Source organism: Moschus berezovskii, chromosome 17 (assembly GCF_049115385.1).
Source record: "Moschus berezovskii isolate FMDL1 chromosome 17, NW_MosBer_1.0, whole genome shotgun sequence".
Classification (NCBI taxonomy): Eukaryota; Metazoa; Chordata; class Mammalia; order Artiodactyla; family Moschidae; genus Moschus; species Moschus berezovskii.
This window is the reverse complement of record NC_142476.1, coordinates 2,770,714-2,790,244: the sequence shown is the minus strand read 5'-3', so window position 1 is coordinate 2,790,244 and position 19,531 is coordinate 2,770,714. Positions and strand designations below refer to the sequence as shown.

The 19,531-nt window shown below is 40.3% G+C and overlaps 1 pseudogene; it reads left to right on the top strand.

Annotated features, from left to right (window-relative positions):
* Positions 1–1,443: 1,443 nt before the first annotated feature.
* On the top strand, positions 1,444–4,496 carry LOC129551022 (olfactory receptor 8U3-like; annotated as a pseudogene).
* The last annotated feature ends 15,035 nt before the right edge of the window (positions 4,497–19,531 follow it).

Below are 19,531 nucleotides of genomic sequence, written 5' to 3'. Positions count from 1 at the left end.
GTCCATGGGGCTGCAAAGAGTTTGAGATGACTGAGTAACCTAACTGATTTGAATCAAGGATTAGTGATTTCATGATGGCATCATTACAGTTTATTTTTTCTTATTTTTTAAAATTAATTTATTTATTTTAATTGAAGGCTTATTACTTCACAACATTCTAGTTTAAAATAAGACCTATTGTTACCTTTGTCTTTATAGGCTATTTTTTTTCTCATTGAAGTTTTCTAATCACAGTTGCACCCTAGAGGGTCAGTGAAACTGGTGCAGTCATCTGGGGAATATTAGGGATTAACTCCCCAGGGACTAGAGAGTGTACTTTATAAAGGCCTACTTCACACATTCAGGTACCCTGGGTATTCCAAATTTCAGGGGAAGATTTCTTCTACAACCAAGTAGGTTAAGAGGTATTGTCGGTCATTTCCATAACCCTCCTTTTCCAAGCCTCTACCCTTTTCACAATTTAAAGGAAAGTAGATGATCCTGTCTAACTCTGCTCCAACTGGATGAAGCTGACATGTATATACAATAATGAAATACCTTTCTTAATCCACCCCACATAAAATATCTTCTTTGACTCCTGTCCGAGACTTGGGTTTCCTTTAGAAGAAAACACTTTGTTGATGAAACTGTGGAAGTCAGCTCCTAAGGAAGAAGAACATTTGTATGTATGAGTGTTGTCTTTTTCTCAGGGGAAACTTTAGATCATTTTTTTAAAAAAAAAAAGTGTAAAAAGAGACACTTGTGGCTGAAAGAATTCACAAAATAGGGAGTTTTCTTGTTTTGTTTTTTTGTTTTTTTTCAAAATTGATGAGGCTGCATGGATTTGGCATCTTTTCCCTTTTATTACAAAGAAGAAATATAAGAAAATAAGCCTGATTTCAATGTATGCTCAAAGAAAAGTAACTCAGTATCAAAATTTCCACAAATTACCTCTAAAATATCCAAATTGATATTTATCATGGAAAACCAAAGTGAGACTCAGTTCAGTTCAGTTCAGTCGCTCAGTCATGTCCAACTCTTTGTAACCCCATGAGCTGCAGCATGCCAGGCCTCCCTTTCCATCACCAACTTCTGGAGCCCACCCAAACTCACATCCATTGAATCAGTGATGCCATCCAACCATCTCATCTTCTGTTGTCCCCTTCTACTCCTGCCCTCAAACTTACCCAGCATCAGGGTATTTTCCAATGAGTCAACTCCTCACATCAGGTGGCCCAAAATATTGGAATTTCAGCTTCAACATCAGTCCTTCCAGCGAACACCCAGGACTGATCTCCTTTAGGATGGACTGGCTGGATCTCCTTGCAGTCCAAGGGACTCTTAAGAGTCTTCTCCAACACCACAGTTCAAAATCTTCTAGAGTTATTTTATTACCATCTTGGAAATGGCCAAATGATGTTCAGATCAATATTTTATCATTTTTTTTCCCATTCTTTTGCCAGAATGGTGAGCTGTAGTGCCAGTAGCTTTTCTAAGATGTCTGTTCAGGAAGATAAGTTAGTTGAAATACACCTTTCACAAGCTGGGTTTTGCTTCCAGCAAGAGGAAAATAAGTGAATGGGGGAAAACAGTTTTCATGTCACACTTTATGTATGTACTTTTGTGTAAGTGACGGTGTGTTTGTATATATGCATATGTATGTATATATGTATGTGGTGGTGGTTTAGTCACTAAGTCGTGTCCGACTCTTTCAATCCCATGGACGGTAGCCCTCCAGGCTCCTCTGTCCATGGGATTCTCCAGGCAAGAATACTGGAGTGGGTTGGCATTTACTTCTCCAGGGGATCTTTCCAACACAGGAATCGAACCTGGGTCCCCTGCATTGCAGGCAGATGACTTACCATATATGTATGTATGTATATTTATATGTATGTGTATATACAGTCTATGGAATTCTCCAGGCCAGAATATTGGAGTGGGTAGCCTTTCCCTTCTGCAGGGGATCTTCCCAACCCAGGGATTGAACCCAGGTCTCCTGCATTGCGGGTGGATTCTTTACCAGCTGAGCTACCAGGGAAGCCAATATATGTGTGTATATGGTTTTCTCCAGTGGTTCAAGGGTAAAGAATCTGCCTGCAGTGCAGGAGCCAAAGGAGATGCAGGTTTGATTCCTAGGTTGGAATGATATCCTGGAGGTCGGCACAGCAACCCACTGAAGTTTTCTTGCCTGGAGAATCCTGCAAGAGGACCCTTGCAGACACAATCCATAGTGTTACAAAGAGTCAGATACAACTGAAATGACTTAACACATGAACGTATATATACATAGGTGCACGTGTATTTTTTTTTTTTTTTCTGGAAAACACATTAGTCATCTCATTAAGCAGAGTTAATAGAAAGAGGAGGAAAAACTAAAAGGACATATTTTCTGACTACTCATATTAACTTATTAAAAACAGCAACAGCAAGAAATGAAGCTTCCCTTTGGGTAAAATGTTTAGGGGGAAAGTAAGGGGTTACTCTTTCTATTTTGCACACTTCATTTTAATTTGCTATGGTGAGATTTTTTTTTTTTTAACTTTACTCCTGAAATTAAAATTAGCTAGTTATTTTCCTTAGCCTCAGAAGTGGAAAGAGGAGTAGAATTCTCAAAAACCACATCATGCAAGTTGAACATCACGATAGGAGTACCACTTCCGTATAATTGCTATTGTCAAAGAGATAGCTACCTTTAAAAGCAGGAGTGCATGCTATTGTTACATTAAAAATTTACCAGATAATTTAGAAAGCATTCCTGATTATAAGTGTTGAAAACAATTAATGTAAAATTATTTTTTGCTGTTCACTCACTCAGTCGTGTCTGGCTTTTTGTGACCCCATGGGCTGCAGCATGCGAGCCTTCCCTGTCCTTCAGTACCCCCTGGAGATTGCTCAAACTCATATCCATTGAGTAAATGATTATAAAGAGCTATACTTTTTAACATATGTGTATTCTAACTCTAACTACAAGTGTACTTTTTCACTTTTAGAAAGTAGTATTTGAAAATGAATAAATTACATATGAATCCAAAATTTCCCTAATTCACAAATAGAAATATTTAATTTCCTCTACTTTTCTATCCATTGAATATCCTGTTTAGCTTTTGTTATATTTAGCGTAATGTACATTTGTTAAAATAAATATCTATTAAAACAGATAAAATGTTACATATTAAAGTTTTACTGCACTGAGAAATAAATATGGGAGCAGGATATTTAAAAATATCTTTATTCTCTCTATTATTAAATATAACTAAAATAATCTAAACCAAAAATATTACATATCTTTAGAAACATTATTTTTATTAAACCTCAATTTTTGGCTTCAGAAAATTATAAATAGTCAAACAGAAGAGTTTGAGAGGGGATATATTTATTTTTTCTGATATTCTGCTTCAATGAGCAATAATTTCTCAAGTTAAAACACGCACGTTTTTGCATCTGATGACAGTTCCTTACTCCTGATAACTTATCTTTCTTTAACTTGCCCCTTTTCGGCAGTTCAGAGACTAGAACAAATTATTGAATTGAATGATTGATTAGGGTTAGGGTTAGGGTCATACACATCATTCAACCGTGATTCCAGGGTGATTGAATTCATTCTTTTGGGTTTTTCAGTCCAGAGAGAGATTGAAATCCTTATCTTTCTTCTCATTTTAGTGGTATATTATCTAACTCTGAGGGGAAACATTGGCATGATTTCCTTAATCCGGTTGGATCCTCACCTTCACACACCCATGTACTTTTTTCTCAGTAATCTGGCCTTTGTAGACTTTTGTTACTCCTCATCAGTAGTCCCAAAGTTCCTGGAGACCCTCCTGACCAAGCACAGGTCCATATCTCTCTATGCATGTGCTCACAGCTGGGCCTTTTCCTGAACTTCTTGATTTTGGAGATATTCCTTTTTGCAGTAATGGCTTATGACCACTATGTGGCCATCTGCAATCCTCTTCTCTACCTTGTGATCATGTCCTGAAAGGTGTGTATGCACCTGGTAGCAGGCCCTTACTTATACAACTTTTCTGTTGGTTTCCTCCACACAGTTGTTACTTTTAGATTGATCTACTGTGGCTCCAGTGTTATTAATCACTTCTGTTGTGATGATGTCCCTCTGATGGCCCTTGCCTGCTCAGACACCAGCCTCAAAGAGATCTTGATTTTTATCTTCGCTGGATTCAGCATGATCAGATTTTTGACCACTGTCCTTATTTCTTACTTACATTGTGGCTGCCATCCTGAGAATCCAATCTGGAGAAGGGAGGCGAAAAGCATTCTCATCCTGTGGTTTTCATCTGACTGCTGTCACTATATTCTACAGGGCTCTGATCTTCACGTATCTGCAGTCCAAATCAAACCATTCCCTTGACACAGAGAAAATGGCCTCTGTCTTCTACACAATAGTCATTCCTATGTTGAATCCCTTGATCTACAACCCGAGGAACCAAGAGGTAAAAAATGCCTTGAGGAAAGCCTTTGAAAAATGTTATTTCCCATCTCGAATAAACATTAAAATGTAGCTTGTAACACTGACTGTCTTGGAACTATGCCACATGCAGATGTTGTTTTTATTATATTTGATAGATTAATTTTATTTTCACCTTTTATATATGAGCAAAATGACTTTGCACATGTGTTTTATTTTGTATATAATTTATACATAAGATGAAAGATTTAAAAGATTATAATGCACTTTTTTAAAACAAATTGCTACTATTTGCATATGTGACATTTGACAGTTTTGACCTGGATACTTTCTATCTAACTGATAATAAGATTTAGCCACTGCTTTCAAAAATGTTTCTATTTTATACATTGTGGAGACAGAAAAAGGGAAGTGATAAAGTAAGTTTCTTGTCCATCCCCACATCATTCCATGCAGCAGCCATTCCTCAACTGTACCCTGTCTGTTAAAAATCACTCCTCTCTGCTTCTGACCCCTACTAGATTCACTGTTGGTCACTCTCTGTAATTCCATGGTTCTCATGTTGTTCAAAATGATGTCATTTTCCACCATGCAGATCTGGGAATCAAGGTCAGATTTTGGAAAGTCATACTCTCTTTTTCTGTATCAAAACAAAAATGGAGACATACTCCTATATTCCCCCAGCAAAGCTTCAGTCAGTCATTCAGTTCAGTCTCTCAGTCTTGTCCAACTCTTTGCGACCTCATGAATCACAGCATGCCAGGCATCCCTGTCCATCACCAACTCCCGGAGTTCACTCAAACTCATGTCCATCGAGTTGGTGATGCCATCCAGCCATCTCATTCTCTGTCGTCCCCTTCTCCTTCCGCCCCCAACCTTTCCTAGCATCAGAATCTTTTCCAGTGAGTCAACTCGTTGCATGAGGTGGCCAAAGTATTGGAATTTCAGCTTCAGCATCAATCCTTCCAATGAACACCCAGGATTGATCTCCTTTGGAATGGACTGATTGGACCTCCTTGCAGTCCAAGGGACTCTCAAGAGTCTTCTCCAGCACCACAGTTCAAAAGCATCAATTCTTCAGCGATCAGCTTTCTTCACAGTCCAATTCTCACATCCATATATAACCACGGGAAAAAATCATACCCTTGACTAGACGGACCTTTGCTGGCAAAGTAATGTCTCCGCTTTTTAATATGCTATCCAGGTTGGTCATAACTTTCCTTCCAAGGAGTAAGCGTCTTTTAATTTCATGGCTGCAATCAGCATCTACAGTGATTTTGGAGCTCAAAAAAAAAAAATAAAGTCTGACACTGTTTCCTCTGTTTCCCCATCTATTTCCCATGAAGTGATGAAACCAGATGCCATGATCTTCCTTTTCTGAATGTTGAGCTTTAAGCCAACCTTTTCACTCTCCTCTTTCACTTTCATCAAGAGGCTTTCTAGTTCCTCTTCACTTTCTGCCATAAGGGTGGTGTCATCTGCATATCTGAGGTTATTGATATTTCTCCCGGCAATCTTGATTCCAGCTTGTGCTTCTTCCAACCCAGTGTTCCTCATGATGTACTCTGCATATAAGTTAAATAAGCCGGGTGACAATATACTACCTTGACGTACTCCTTTTCCTATTTGGAACCAGTATGTTGTTCCATGTCCAGTTCTAACTGTTGCTTCCTGACATGCATACAGGTCTCTCAAGAGGCAGGTCAGGTGGTCTGGTATTCCCATCTCTTTCAGAATTTTCCACAGTTTATTGTGATCCACACAGTCAAAGGCTTTGTCATAGTCAATGAAGCAGAAACAGATGTTTTTCTGGAACTCTCTTGCTTTCTCCATGATCCAGCAGATGTTGGCAATTTGATTTCTCGTGCCTCTGCCTTTTCTAAAACCAGCTTGAACATCTGGAAGTTCACTGTTCATGTATTGCTGAAGCCTGGCTTGCAGAATTTTGAGCATGACTTTACTCGTGTGTGAGATGAGTGCAATTGTGTGGTAGTTTGAGCATTCTTTGGCATTGCCTTATTTTGGGATTGGAATGAAGACTGACCTTTTCCAGTCCTGTGGCCACTGCTGAGTTTTCCAAATTTGTTGTCATATTGAGTGCAGCACTTTCACAGCATCATCTTTCAAGATTTGAAATAGCTCAATTGGAATTCCATCACCTCTACTAGCTTTGTTCGTAGTGATGCTCTCTAAGGCCCACTTGACTTCACATTCCAAGATGTCTGGCTCCAGGTGAGTGATCACGCCATCGTGATTATCTTCGTCATGAAGATCTTTTTTGTACAGTTTTTCTGTGTATTCTTGCCACCTCTTCTTAATATCTTCTGCTTCTTTTAGGTCCATACCATTTCTGTCCTTTATCAAGCCCATCTTTGCATGAAATGTTCCCTTGATATCTTTAATTTTCTTGAAAAGATCTCTTGTTTTTCCTATTCTGTTGTTTTCCTCTATTTCCCTTTTATATTTTAAGGATTTGAAGAAGTTACAATGGGTTGAGGGGACATGAAAGGGTATTTTAAAACCAAGTTATAAATGTGGTTGCTGTCAGATGTCAGGAATATAGTTCTATGTTGGGGTGGTTTTAAAGTGATGCAATCTAATACCCACTTAAACTGTCAACTGGAATGTATTTGTTTTCTTTTATTCAGATTCGAATATTTGGTGTCTACAATGTGGGTGATATTGTGAGCTATTCTTTTAGAGCAAAAGCAAAACATTCCTGAATATGCTAAACAGTCTGCTATTTTGGGAAATGCTGACAAAAGAAATGATTGTATAAATTATTCAGAAACATCTTAGCTTATTTTATCCAAGTTATCTTAGTACACATTTCACTATTAAATTAGATTTCAGATTTATGTGAAGACATCAATATTGCCGTGTTGAATTATTTATATTAAACTTTGTTTTAATATATGCCTCACCTAACCTCAACACCATTATTGAAGCAGTAACAAGGTGTTCTAAGTGGATGTAAATTGTACAAATTCTGAAGAGAAGCAATGAATTACAATCCCGATTTTAAAGTTCTTATACCAACTTCTTTTAGGGTCAGGTAGCACAGTTGCAGAGAAACTAATCTTGAAAATCATGACTGCCAATTGCTAAAGATAAAACTAAAGAAAAGAGATCATCTTTGTTGTAGCTTTTTAAGAAAACAATTCCAGAAGTATAATTTAAATAGCTAAAAGCACAGCAGTGAGCTTATATAGTAAACTGCAGACTAAATGTCGAACCTGAGATTGGTAGTGTAAGAAGTGTTTAAAGGTTAGTGAATCTTTCAAAAGGAATCTAGAGCCCCTTCTGGGTAGCACACTGGATTCAGGGGAGTTTGCTGCAAAACCACCCATTTACCAAAGAAAGTTCAGATACATTTTAAGAGCTCCCAGAGAAGAAAGGGTGATAGCCTGGGAGACTAAAAAAGATTAAAGAAAAAACAAAGTTCTAACATTGAAACAAAACTCTTATGAAATGTATTAGTTTCATTAGTCTGTGTTAACAAAGTGCACACACTCATTGACTTAAAACAACAAAAATTTATTTTTTCACAGTTCTGGAGCCTACAAGTCTGAAGTCAAGGTATTGGCGGAACCAGGATCTCTATGAAGTTCTAGAGGAGGTTCCTTCCTTGTTTTTTCCAGCTGCTCGTGGTCCCAGGCATTCCTTGGCTTGTAAACATCACTCCAGTCTCTGCAGTCTTCACATGGTCTTCTTCCCTCTACAACTGTGTCCAAATTTCTTCATTGTTTTAAAGACATCACTCACACTGGATTTATGGTCCACCTGACTTCAGTATGACTTCATATAAACAATTGCATCTTCAATGACCTTATATCCAAATAATGACCCTATAACCCAATGACCCTATAACCAAACTCTGAGGTTCTTCAGGTTAGGAATGTAACACATCTTATGGGGGAACAATTTCACTCATAATTCATGTAAGTATGTGCATGCTCAGTTGTATTCTACTCTGTGTGTCCCTATGGACTGTAACCCGCCAGGTTCCTCTGTTCATGGGGTTTTCCAGGCAAGAATACTGGAGTAGGTTGCCATTTCCTTCTCCATGGGATGTTCTCCTAGGGATTAAAACCATGTCTCTTGCCTTGAAGATGATTCTTTACTGCTGAGCCATTGGGGAAACCCCACTAATAAGTAAGGACAGTTAAAGATGTGCTGGTTCAAATGTCTCATGAAAACACACCTTATCTGCACCTACAAGCACAGTGCAGAAAAAAAAAAAAAAGCTGAGATTTCCTAAGCTTAAGAAAGAGACCTGTAAGTACCTAAAAGGGCTAGCGAAATGGCCTAGATGACTAGTCAAAAGGGATCCAAAACCAGTTAACGTGACAATTGGAGTCTTAAAGGTCATAACAAGCCCAAGGACTCATCAAGTAGTTAGGACAAAGGGATATATAACCTAATATCATATAGATCAGAAGCTTGAGATTTTCTCCTTCTGGTTAAGACAGAAGACAAGATTCCCTTCTCTCAATACCAGAAAAGTTTCTGAAGAGTCTGGATCATTCTCAGGTAAGAATCGTCCTAGTGAGTGGTAAGATGCAGAGGTAAAGTGCCAAGGATATATTTATGGAAAGTATTATAAGAGTAAATATAGCCTAAGTGAACTCCCAAGATGCAGTGACTTAATAAAGTAATTTATCCCTTTCTCAGGCAGAAGTTTGAGTTAAGGGGTTTAGGAAAGGCAATTAGACCCTCAATATGTGGTTTCCATCTTTGTCTAAAAAGTGATAATTTCAGTGGCAACATTTTCAAGTGGGAAGGAAGAGAAAAAAATCCGTATCTAATGGCTTTAACATAGAGAAGGTGATCTTTAGGTTTCAGGCACCACTTTATACTGATGGCTCATTGCCAAGACCTGACAACATTATGCATCCCCCTGACAAGGGACAATGGGAATGGTGGTTAATAGCTGGATGAAAAATGTTTTACTTATAAAATAAAACATAAAATAGTGGACACTGAGGAATATATATGCCATAAGGATCACAGAAAATGTGATCTTAAAGGGTCAAGTTATAATGATCTCTGTCAATCCGATTGTTCCTTGAGCAGCCTATCATTTTATACTGGACACCAACATTTTAGAAGCAAACTTGGGTGATTTGAAAACATAAAGCAACAACAACAACAAAAAAAAACTTTGCTAATGTAAAACTAATTAGTATTAGTTTCCAATACTAATCAAACGGTACTCTTTCTTCCTGCTCAGAACATAAAGTTATGAAAAAGAACTCTCCTCCCACCATCTGCTTTTTCTCAGAACCAATCTGAGGGAATATGTCTTGTGGGCAATTAGTAAATTAGCCTGAGTAGCAATACTTTCTGTGCTTAAATGAATCCATCTTTCCAGTGATATTATCCCAAGTAAATGTTACTTTTCAGGGTCTTTCTACACATGTTCAATTGTGAACCTCTTTCTCTTTTAATTATTTATTTTAATTGGAGGCTAATTACTTTACATTATTGTATTGGTTTTGACATACATTGAAATGAATCTGCCCCGGGTGTATATATGTTCCCCATCTTGAAACCCCTTCCCACCTCCCTCCTCATCCCATCACTCTGGTTCATCCCAGTACACCAGCCCCGAGCATTTTGTATCATGCATTGAACTTGGACTGGTGATTCATTTCACATATGATAATATACATGTTTCAATGCCATTCTCCCATATTATCCCACCCTCGTCCTCTCCCACAGAGTTCAAAAGACTGTTCTATACATCTGTGTCTCTTATGCTGTCTCGTATACAGGGTTATTGTTATCATCTTTCTTAATTCCATATATATGTATTAATATACTGTATTGGTGTTTTTCTTTCTGGCTTACTTCACCCTGTATAATAGGCTCCAGTTTCAAACACCTCATTACAACTGATTCAAATGTATTCTTTTTAATGGCTGAGTAATACTCCATTGTGTAAATGTACCACAGCTTTGGTATCCATTCATCTGCAAATGGACATCTAGGTTGTTTCCATGTCCTGGCTATTATAAACAGTGCTGCAATGAACACTGGAGTACATGTGTCTCTTTCAATTCTGGTTTTATTGCTGTATATACCCAGGAGTGCGATTGCTGGGTCGTATGGCAGTTCTATTTTCAGCTTTTTAAGGCCCCGGCGGCGCAGACGCGACGCGAGAGACGCCGGCCCCGGCGGCGCAGACGCGACGCGAGAGACGCCGGCCCCGGCGCAACGAACCACGCAAAGAGGTGCGGCCGTGAGGAGCTACCCCACGCCTGAGGCCAGGGCCGGCGGCCGAGAGGAGCTACCCCACGTCCAACAGGCGGTGGCTGCGCGGGCGCAGGAGGGCCGAGAGGAGCTACTCCGCGTTCAAGGTCAGGAGGGGTGGCCTTGAGGAGATACCCCTCGTCCAAGGTAAGGTACAGCGGCTGCACTTTGCTGGAGCGGCTGTGAAGAGATTTTCCACGACCAAGGTAAGAGAAACCCAAATAAGACGGTAGGTAATGCTAGGGGGCACCAGAGGGCAGACAAACTGAAATCATAATCACAGGAAACTAGCTGATCTAATCACATGGACCACAGCCGAATGTGGTCCCCTGGAGAAGGGAATGGCAAACCACTTCAGTATACTTGCCTTGAGAACCCCATGAACAGTAACAAAGGGCAAAATGATAGGATACTGAATGAGGAATTCCCCAGGTAGGTAGGTGCCCAGTATGCTACTGGAGCTCAGTGGAGAAATAACTCTAGAAGGAATAAAGGGATGGAGCAAAAGCAAAACCAATACCCAGTTGTGGATGTGACCAATGATGGAAACAAGGTCCGGTGCTGTAAAGAGCAATATTGCATAGGAACCTGGAATGTTAGGTCCATGAATCAAGGCAAATTGGATGTGGTCAAACAGGAGATGGCAAGAGTGAACGTCGACATTCTAGGAATCAGTGAATTAAAATGGACTGGAATGGGTGAATTTAACTCGGATGACCATTATATCTACTACTGTGGGCAGGAATCCCTTAGAAGAAATGGAGTAGCCATCATGGTCAACAAAAGAGTCCGAAATGCAGTACTTGGATGCAATCTTAAAAATGACAGGATGATTTCTGTTCGTTTCCAAGGCAAACCATTCAATATTACAGTAATCCAGGCCTATGCCCCAACCAGTACTGCTGAAGAAGCCGAAGTTAATCGGTTCTATGAAGACCTACAAGACCTTTTAGAACTAACACCCAAAAAAGATGTCCTTTTCATTCTAGGGGACTGGAATGCAAAAGTAGGAAGTCAAGAAACACCTGGAGTAACTGGCAAATTTGGCCTTGGAGCACGGAATGAAGCAGGGCAAAGGCTAATAGAGTTTTGTCAAGAGAATGCACTGGTCATAGCAAACACCCTCTTCCAACAACACAAGAGAAGACTCTACACATGGACATCACCAGATGGTCAACACCGAAATCAGATTGATTCTATTCTTTGCAACCAAAGATGGAGAAGCTGTATACAGTTAGCGAAAACAAGACCAGGAGCTGACTGTGGCTCAGATCATGAACTCCTTATTGCGAAGTTCAGACTTAAATTGAAGAAAGTAGGGAAAACCACTAGACCATTCAGATATGACCTCAATCAAATTCCTTATGATTATGCAGTGGAAGTGAGAAATAGATTTAAGGGACTAGATCTGATTGATAGAGTGCCTGATGAACTCTGGACGGAGGTTCGTGACATTGTACAGGAGACAGGGACCAAGACCATCCCCATGGAAAAGAAATGCAAAAGAGCGAAATGGCTGTCTGAGGAGCCCTTACAAATAGCTGTAAAAAGAAGAGAGGCGAAAAGCAAAGGAGAAAAGGAAAGATATAAGCATCTGAATGCAGAGTTCCAAAGAATAGCAAGGAGAGATAAGAAAGCCTTCCTCAGTGATCAATGCAAAGAAATAGAGGAAAACAACAGAATAGGAAAAACAAGAGACCTCTTCAAGAAAATTAGAGATTCCAAGGGAACTTTTCATGCAAAGATGGGCTTGATAAAGGACAGAAATGGTATGGACCTAACAGAAGCAGAAGATATTAAGAAGAGGTGGCAGGAATACACAGAAGAACTGTACAAAAAAGATCTTCCCGACCAAGATAGTCACGATAATGTGATCACTGACCTAGAGCCAGACATCTTGGAATGTGAAGTCAAGTGGGCCTTAGAAAGCATCAGTACGAACAAAGCTAGTGGAGGTGATGGAATTCCAGTTGAGCTATTTCAAGTCTTGAAAGATGATGCTGTGAAAGTGCTGCACTCAATATGCCAGCAGATTTGGAAAACTCAGCAGTGGCCACAGGACTGGAAGAGGTCAGTCTTCATTCCAATCCCAAAGAAAGGCAATGCCAAAGAATGCTCAAACTACCGCACAATTGCACTCATCTCACACGCTAGTAAAGTCATGCTCAAAATTCTCCAAGCCAGGCTTCAGCAGTATGTAAACCGTGAACTCCCAGATGTTCAAGCAGGTTTTAGAAAAGGCAGAGGCACCAGAGATCAAATTGCCAACATCCGCTGGATCATGGAGAAAGCAAGAGAGTTCCAGAAAAACATCTATTTCTGCTTCATTGACTATGCCAAAGCCTTTGACTGTGTGGATCACAATAAACTGTGGAACATTCTGAAAGAGATGGGAATCCCAGACCACCTGACCTGCCTCTTGAGAAACCAGTAGGCAGGTCAGGAAGCAACAGTTAGAACCGGTCATGGAACAACAGACTGGTTCCAAATAGGAAAAGGTGTACGTCAAGGTTGTATATTGTCACCTTGCTTATTTAACTTATATGCAGAGTACATCATGAGGAACGCTGGGCTGGAAGAAGCACAAGCTGGAATCAAGATTGCTGGGAGAAATATCAATAACCTTAGATATGCAGATGACACTACCCTTATGGCAGAAAGTGAAGAGGAACTCAAAAGCCTCTTGATGAAAGTGAAAGAGGAGAGTGAAAAGGTTGGCTTGAAGCTCAACATTCAGAAAACAAAGATCATGGCATCTGGTCCCATCACTTCATGGGAAATAGATGGAAAAACAATGGAAACAGTGTCAGACTTTATTTTTTTGGGCTCCAAAATCACTGCAGATGCTGATTGCAGCCATGAAATTAAAAGACGCTTGCTCCTTGGCAGGAAAGTTATGACCAAACTTGATAGTATATTAAAAAGCAGAGACATTACTTTGCCGACCAAGGTCCGTCTAGTCAAGGCAATGGTTTTTCCCGTGGTCATGTATGGATGTGAGAGTTGGACTGTGAAGAAAGCTGATCGCCGAAGAATCGATGCTTTTGAACTGTGGTGTTGAAGAAGACTCTTGAGAGTCCCTTATACTGCAAGGAGATCCAACCAGTCCATTCTAAAGGAGATCAATCCTGGATGTTCATTGGAGGGACTGATGCTAAAGCTGAAACTCCAATACTTTGGCCACCTCATGAGACGAGTTGACTCACTGGAAAAGACTCTGATGCTGGGAAAGGTTGGGGGCGGGAGGAGAAGGGGACGACGGAGAATGAGATGGCTGGATGGCATCACCGACTCTGTGGACATGAGTTTGAGTGTACTCCGGGAGTTGGTGATGGACAGGGAGGCCTGGCGTGCTGTGATTCATGGGGTCGCGGAGAGTCGGACACGACTGAGCGACTGAACTGAACTGAACTGAACTGAAGGAATCTCCACACTGTTCTCCATAGTGGTTGTACTAGTTTGCATTCCCACCAACAGTGTAAGAGGGTTCCTTTTTCTCCACACCCTCTCCAACATTTATTGCTTGTAGACATTTGGATAGCAGTCATTCTGACTGGTGTGAAATGGTACCTCATTGTGGTTTTGATTTGCATTTCTCTAATTATGAGTGATGTTGCACATCTTTTCATGTGTTTGTTAGTCATCTGTATGTCTTCTTTGGAGAAATGTCTGTTTAGTTCTTTGGTCCATTTTTTGATTGGGTCATTTATTTTTCTGGAATTGAGCTGCAGGAGTTGCTTGTATATTTCTGAGATTAATCCTTTGTCAGTTGCTGCATTTGCTGTTATTTTCTCCCTTTCTGAAGGCTGTCTTTTCACCTTGCTTATAGTTTCCTTTGCTGTGCAGAAGATTTTAATTTTAATGAGGTCCCATTTGTTTATTTTTGCTTTTATTTCCAATATTCTTGGTGGTGGGTCATGGAGGATCCTGCTGTTTTTATGTCGGAGAGTGTTTTACCTATGTTCTCCTCTGGGAGTTTTATAGTTTCTGGTCCTACATTTAGATCTTTAACCCATTTTGAGTTTATTTTTGTGTATGGTGTTAGGGAGTGTTATAGTTTCATTCTTTTACAAGTGGCTGACTAGTTTTCCCACCACCACTTGTTAAAGAGATTGTCATTTCTCCATTGAATATTCTTGCCTCCCTTGTCAAAAATAAGGTGTCCATAGGCGCTTAGATTTATCTCTAGGCTTTCTGTTTTGTTCCATTGATCTATATTTCTATCTTTATTCCAGTACCATACTGTCTTGATGACTGTGGCTTTGTAGTAGAGCCTGAAGTCCGGCAGGTTGTTTCCCCCAGTTCCATTCTTCTTTCTCAACATTGCTTTGGCTATTCGAGGTTTTTTGTATTTCCATACAAATTGTGAAATTATTTGTTCTAGCTCTGTGAAAAATACCGTTGGTAGCTTCATAGGGATTGCATTGAACTTACAAATTACTTTGGGTAATATATTCATTTTCACAATATTTATTCTTCCAATCCATGAAGACGGTATATTTCTCCATCTATTAGTGTCCTCTCTGATTCCTTTCACCAGTTTTTCATAGTTTTCTATATTTAGCTCTTTTGTTTCATTAGGCAGATATATTCCTATGTATTTTACTCTTTTTGTTGCAACAGTGAATGGAATTGTTTCCTTAATTTCTCTATTTTCTCATTATTATTGTATAGGAATGCAAGGGATTTCTGTGTGTTGATTTTATATCCTGCAAAGTTACTATATTCATTGATTAGCTCTGGTAATTTCCTGCTAGAGTCTTTAGGGTTTTCTGTGTAGAGGATCATGTCATCTGCAAATAGTGAGAGTGTTACTTCTTCTTTCCCAATTTGGATACCTTTTATGTCTTTTTCTGCTCTGATAGCTGTGGCTAAAACTTTCAAAACTATGTTGAATAGTAGTGGTGATAGTGGGCACCCTTGTCTTATGCCTGACTTTAGGGGAAACGCTTTCAATTTTTCACCATTGAGGATAAAGTTTGCTGTGGGTTTGTCATATATAGCTTTTATTATGTTGAGGAATATTCCTTCTATTCCCGTCTTCTGGAGGGTTTTTATCATAAATGGATGTTGAATTTTGTCAAAGGTTTTCTCTGCATCTATTGAGATAATTGTATGTTTTTTTTTTTTTTTTCAATTAGTTAATGTGACGCCGGCCCGGCGGCACAGACGCGAGAGACGCTGGCCCCGGCGCAACTGATCACACAAAGAAGCACAGCCATGAGGAGCTACCCGAAGCCTGAGGCCAGGGCCGGTACCGAGAGGGGTTACCCCACATCCAATAGGTGGTGGGTTCATGGGCGCAGGAGGGCTGAGAGGAGCTCAGGAGCTCATGTTCAAGGTCAGGAGGGGCGGCCTTGAGGAGATATCCCTCATCCAAGTTAAGATGCAGCGGCTGCGCTTTCTTGGAGCTGCTGTGAAGAGATATCCCACACCCAAGGTAAGAGAAACCCAAATAAGACGGTAGGTATTGCGAGGGGGCATCAGAGGGCAGACACACTGAAATCATAATCACAGGAAACTAGTCGATCTGATCACATGGACCACAGCCGAATGTGGTCCATTGGAGAAGGGAATGGCAAACCACTTCAGTATACTTGCCTTGAGAACCCCATGAACAGTATCAAAGGGCTAAATGATAGGATACTGAATGAGGAAATCCCCAGGTCGGTAGGGGCCCAGTACGCTACTGGAGATCAGTGGAGAAATAACTCTAGAAGGAATGAAGGGATGGACCAAAAGCAAAACCAATACCCAGTTATGGATGTGACCGGTTATAGAAGCAAGGTCCGGTGCTGTAAAGAGCAATATTGCATAGGAACCTGGAATGTTAGGTCCATAAATCAAGGCAAATTGGAAGTGGTCAAACAGGAGATGGCAAGAGTGAACATAGACTTTCTAGGAATTGTGAATTAAAATGGACTGGAATGGGTGAATTTAACTCAGATCACCATTATATCTACTATTGTGGGCAGGAATCCATTAGAAGAAATGGAGTAGCCATGGTGGTAAAAAAAAGAGTCCGAAATGCAATACTTGGATGCTATCTTAAAAACGACAGAAAGATTTCTGTTTGTTTCCAAGGCAAACCATTCAATATTATAGTAATCCAGGCCTATGCCCCAACCAGTAACGCTGAAGAAGCCGAAGTTGAATGGTTCTATGAAGACCTACAAGACCTTTTAGAACTAACACCCAAAAAAGATGTCCTTTTCATTATAGGGGACTGGAATGCAAAAGTAGGAAGTACAGAAACATCTGGAGTAACGGGCAAATTTGGCCTTGGAGCACGGAATGAAGAAGGGCAAAGGCTCCTGTCAGAGTTTTGCCAAGAGAACGCACTGCTCATAGCAAACACCCTCTTCCACCAACACAAGAGAAGACTCTACACATGGACATCACCAGATGGTCAACACCGAAATCAGATTGATTAAATGCTTTGCAGCCAAAGATGGAGAAGCTGTATACAGTTAGCAAAAACAAGACAGGAACTGACTGTGGCTCAGATCATGAGCTCCTTATTGTCAAATTCAGACTTAAATTGAAGAAAGTAGGGAAAACCACTAGACCATTCAGATATGACCTCAATCAAATCCCTTATGATTATACAGTGGAAGTGAGAAATAGATTTAAGGGACTAGATCTGATAGATAGAGTGCCTGATGAACTCTGGACAGAGGTTCATGACATTGTACAGGAGACAGGGACCAAGACCATCCCCATGGAAAAGAAATGCAAAAAAGCAAAATGTCTGTCTGATGAGGCCTTACAATAACTGTGAAAAGAAGAGAAGCGAAAAGCAAAGGAGAAAAGGAAAGATATAAGCATCTGAATGCAGATTTCCAAAGAATAGCAAGGAGAGATAAGAAAGCCTTCCTCAGGGATCAATGCAAAGGAATAGAGGAAAACAACAGAATAGGAAAAACAAGAGATCTCTTCAAGAAAATTAGAGATTCCAAGGGAAGATTTCATTTAAAGATGGGCTCGATAAAGGACAGAAATGGTATGGACCTAACAGAAGCAGAAGATATTAAGAAGAGGTGTCAAGAATACACAGAAAAACGGTACAAAAAAATCTTCATGACCAAGATAGTCATGATAACGTGACCACTGACCTAGAGCCAGACATCTTGGAATGTGAAGTAAAGTGCGCCTTAAAAAGCATCACTATGAACAAAGCTAGTGGAGTTGATGAAATTGCAGTTGAGGTATTTCAAATCCTGAAAGATGATGCTGGGAAAGTGCTTCACTCAATATGCCAGCAAATTTGGAAAACTCAGCAGTGGCCACAGAACTGGAAAAGGTCAGTCTTCATTCCAATTCCAAAGAAAGACAATGCCAAAGAATGCTCAAACTACCGCACAATTGCATTCATCTCACATGCTAGTAAAGTCATGCTCAAAATTCTCCAAGCCAGGCTTCAGCAATATGTGAACCGTGAAATTTCAGATGTTCAAGGAGGTTTTAGAAAAGGCAGAGGAATCAGAGATCAAATTGCCAACATCCCCTGGATCATGGAGAAAGCAAGAGAGTTCCAGAAAACCATCTATTTCTGCTTCATTGACTATGCCAAAGCCTTTGACTGTGTGGATCACCATAAACTGTGGAAAATTTTGAAAGAGATGGGAATAGCAGACCACCTGACCTGCCTATTGAGAAAGCTGCATGCAGGTCAGGAAGCAACAGTCAGAACTGTACATGGAACAACAGACTGGTTCCAAATAGGAAAAGGAGTACGTCAAGGCTGTATATTGTCACCCTGCTTATTTAACTTATATGCAGAGTACATCATGAGGAACGCTGGGCTGGAAGAAGCACAAGCTGGAATCAAGATTGCCGGGAGAAATATCAATAACCTCAGATATGTAGATGACACTACTGTTAAGGCAGAAAGTGAAGAGGAGCTCAAAGGCCTCTTGATGAAAGTGAAAGAGGAGAGTGAAAAGGTTGGCTTGAAGCTCAAGATTCAGAAAACAAAGATTATGGTATCTGGTCCCATCACTTCATGGGAAATAGATGGGGAAACAGTGGAAACAGTGTCAGACTTTATTTTTTGGGGCTCCAAAATCACTGCAGATGCTGATTGCAGCCATGAAATTAAAAGACACTTACTCCTTGGAAGGAAAGTTATGACCAACCTTGATAGTATATTAAAAATCAGAGACATTACTTTGCCAACAAAGGTCCGTCTAGTCAAGGCTATGGTTTTTCCAGTGGTCATGTATGGATTTGAGAGTGGGACTGTGAAGAAAGGTGATCGCTGAAGAATTGATGCTTTTGAACTGTGGTGCTGGAGAAGACTCTTGAGAGTCCCTTGGACTGCAAGGAGATCCAACCAGTCCATTCTAGAGGAGATTAATCCTGGGTGTTCATTGGAAGGACTGATGCTGAGGCTGAAACTCCAGTACTTTGGCCACCTCATGGGACGAGTTGACTCACTGGAAAAGATTCTTATGCTAGGAAAGTTTGGGGGCGGGAGGAGAAGGGGATGACGGAGAATGAGATGGCTGGATGGCATCACCGACTCTGTGGACATGAGTTTGAGTGAACTTCGGGAGTTGGTGATGGACAGGGAGGCCTGGCGTGCTGTGATTCATGGCATTGTGGAGAGTCGGACACTACTGAGCGAATGAACTGAACTGAACTGAATTGAATGTATTACATTGATTGATTTGCAGATACTGAAGAGTCCTTGCATCCCTGGGATAAAGCCAACTTGGTCATGATGTATGATGCTTTTAATGTGTTGTTGGATTCTGAGTGCTAGAATTTTGTTAAGGATATTTGCATCTATGTTCTTCAGTGATATTAGCCTGTAGTTCTCTTTTTTTGTGGCATCTTGTCAGGTTTTGGTATTAGGGTCATCGTGGCCTC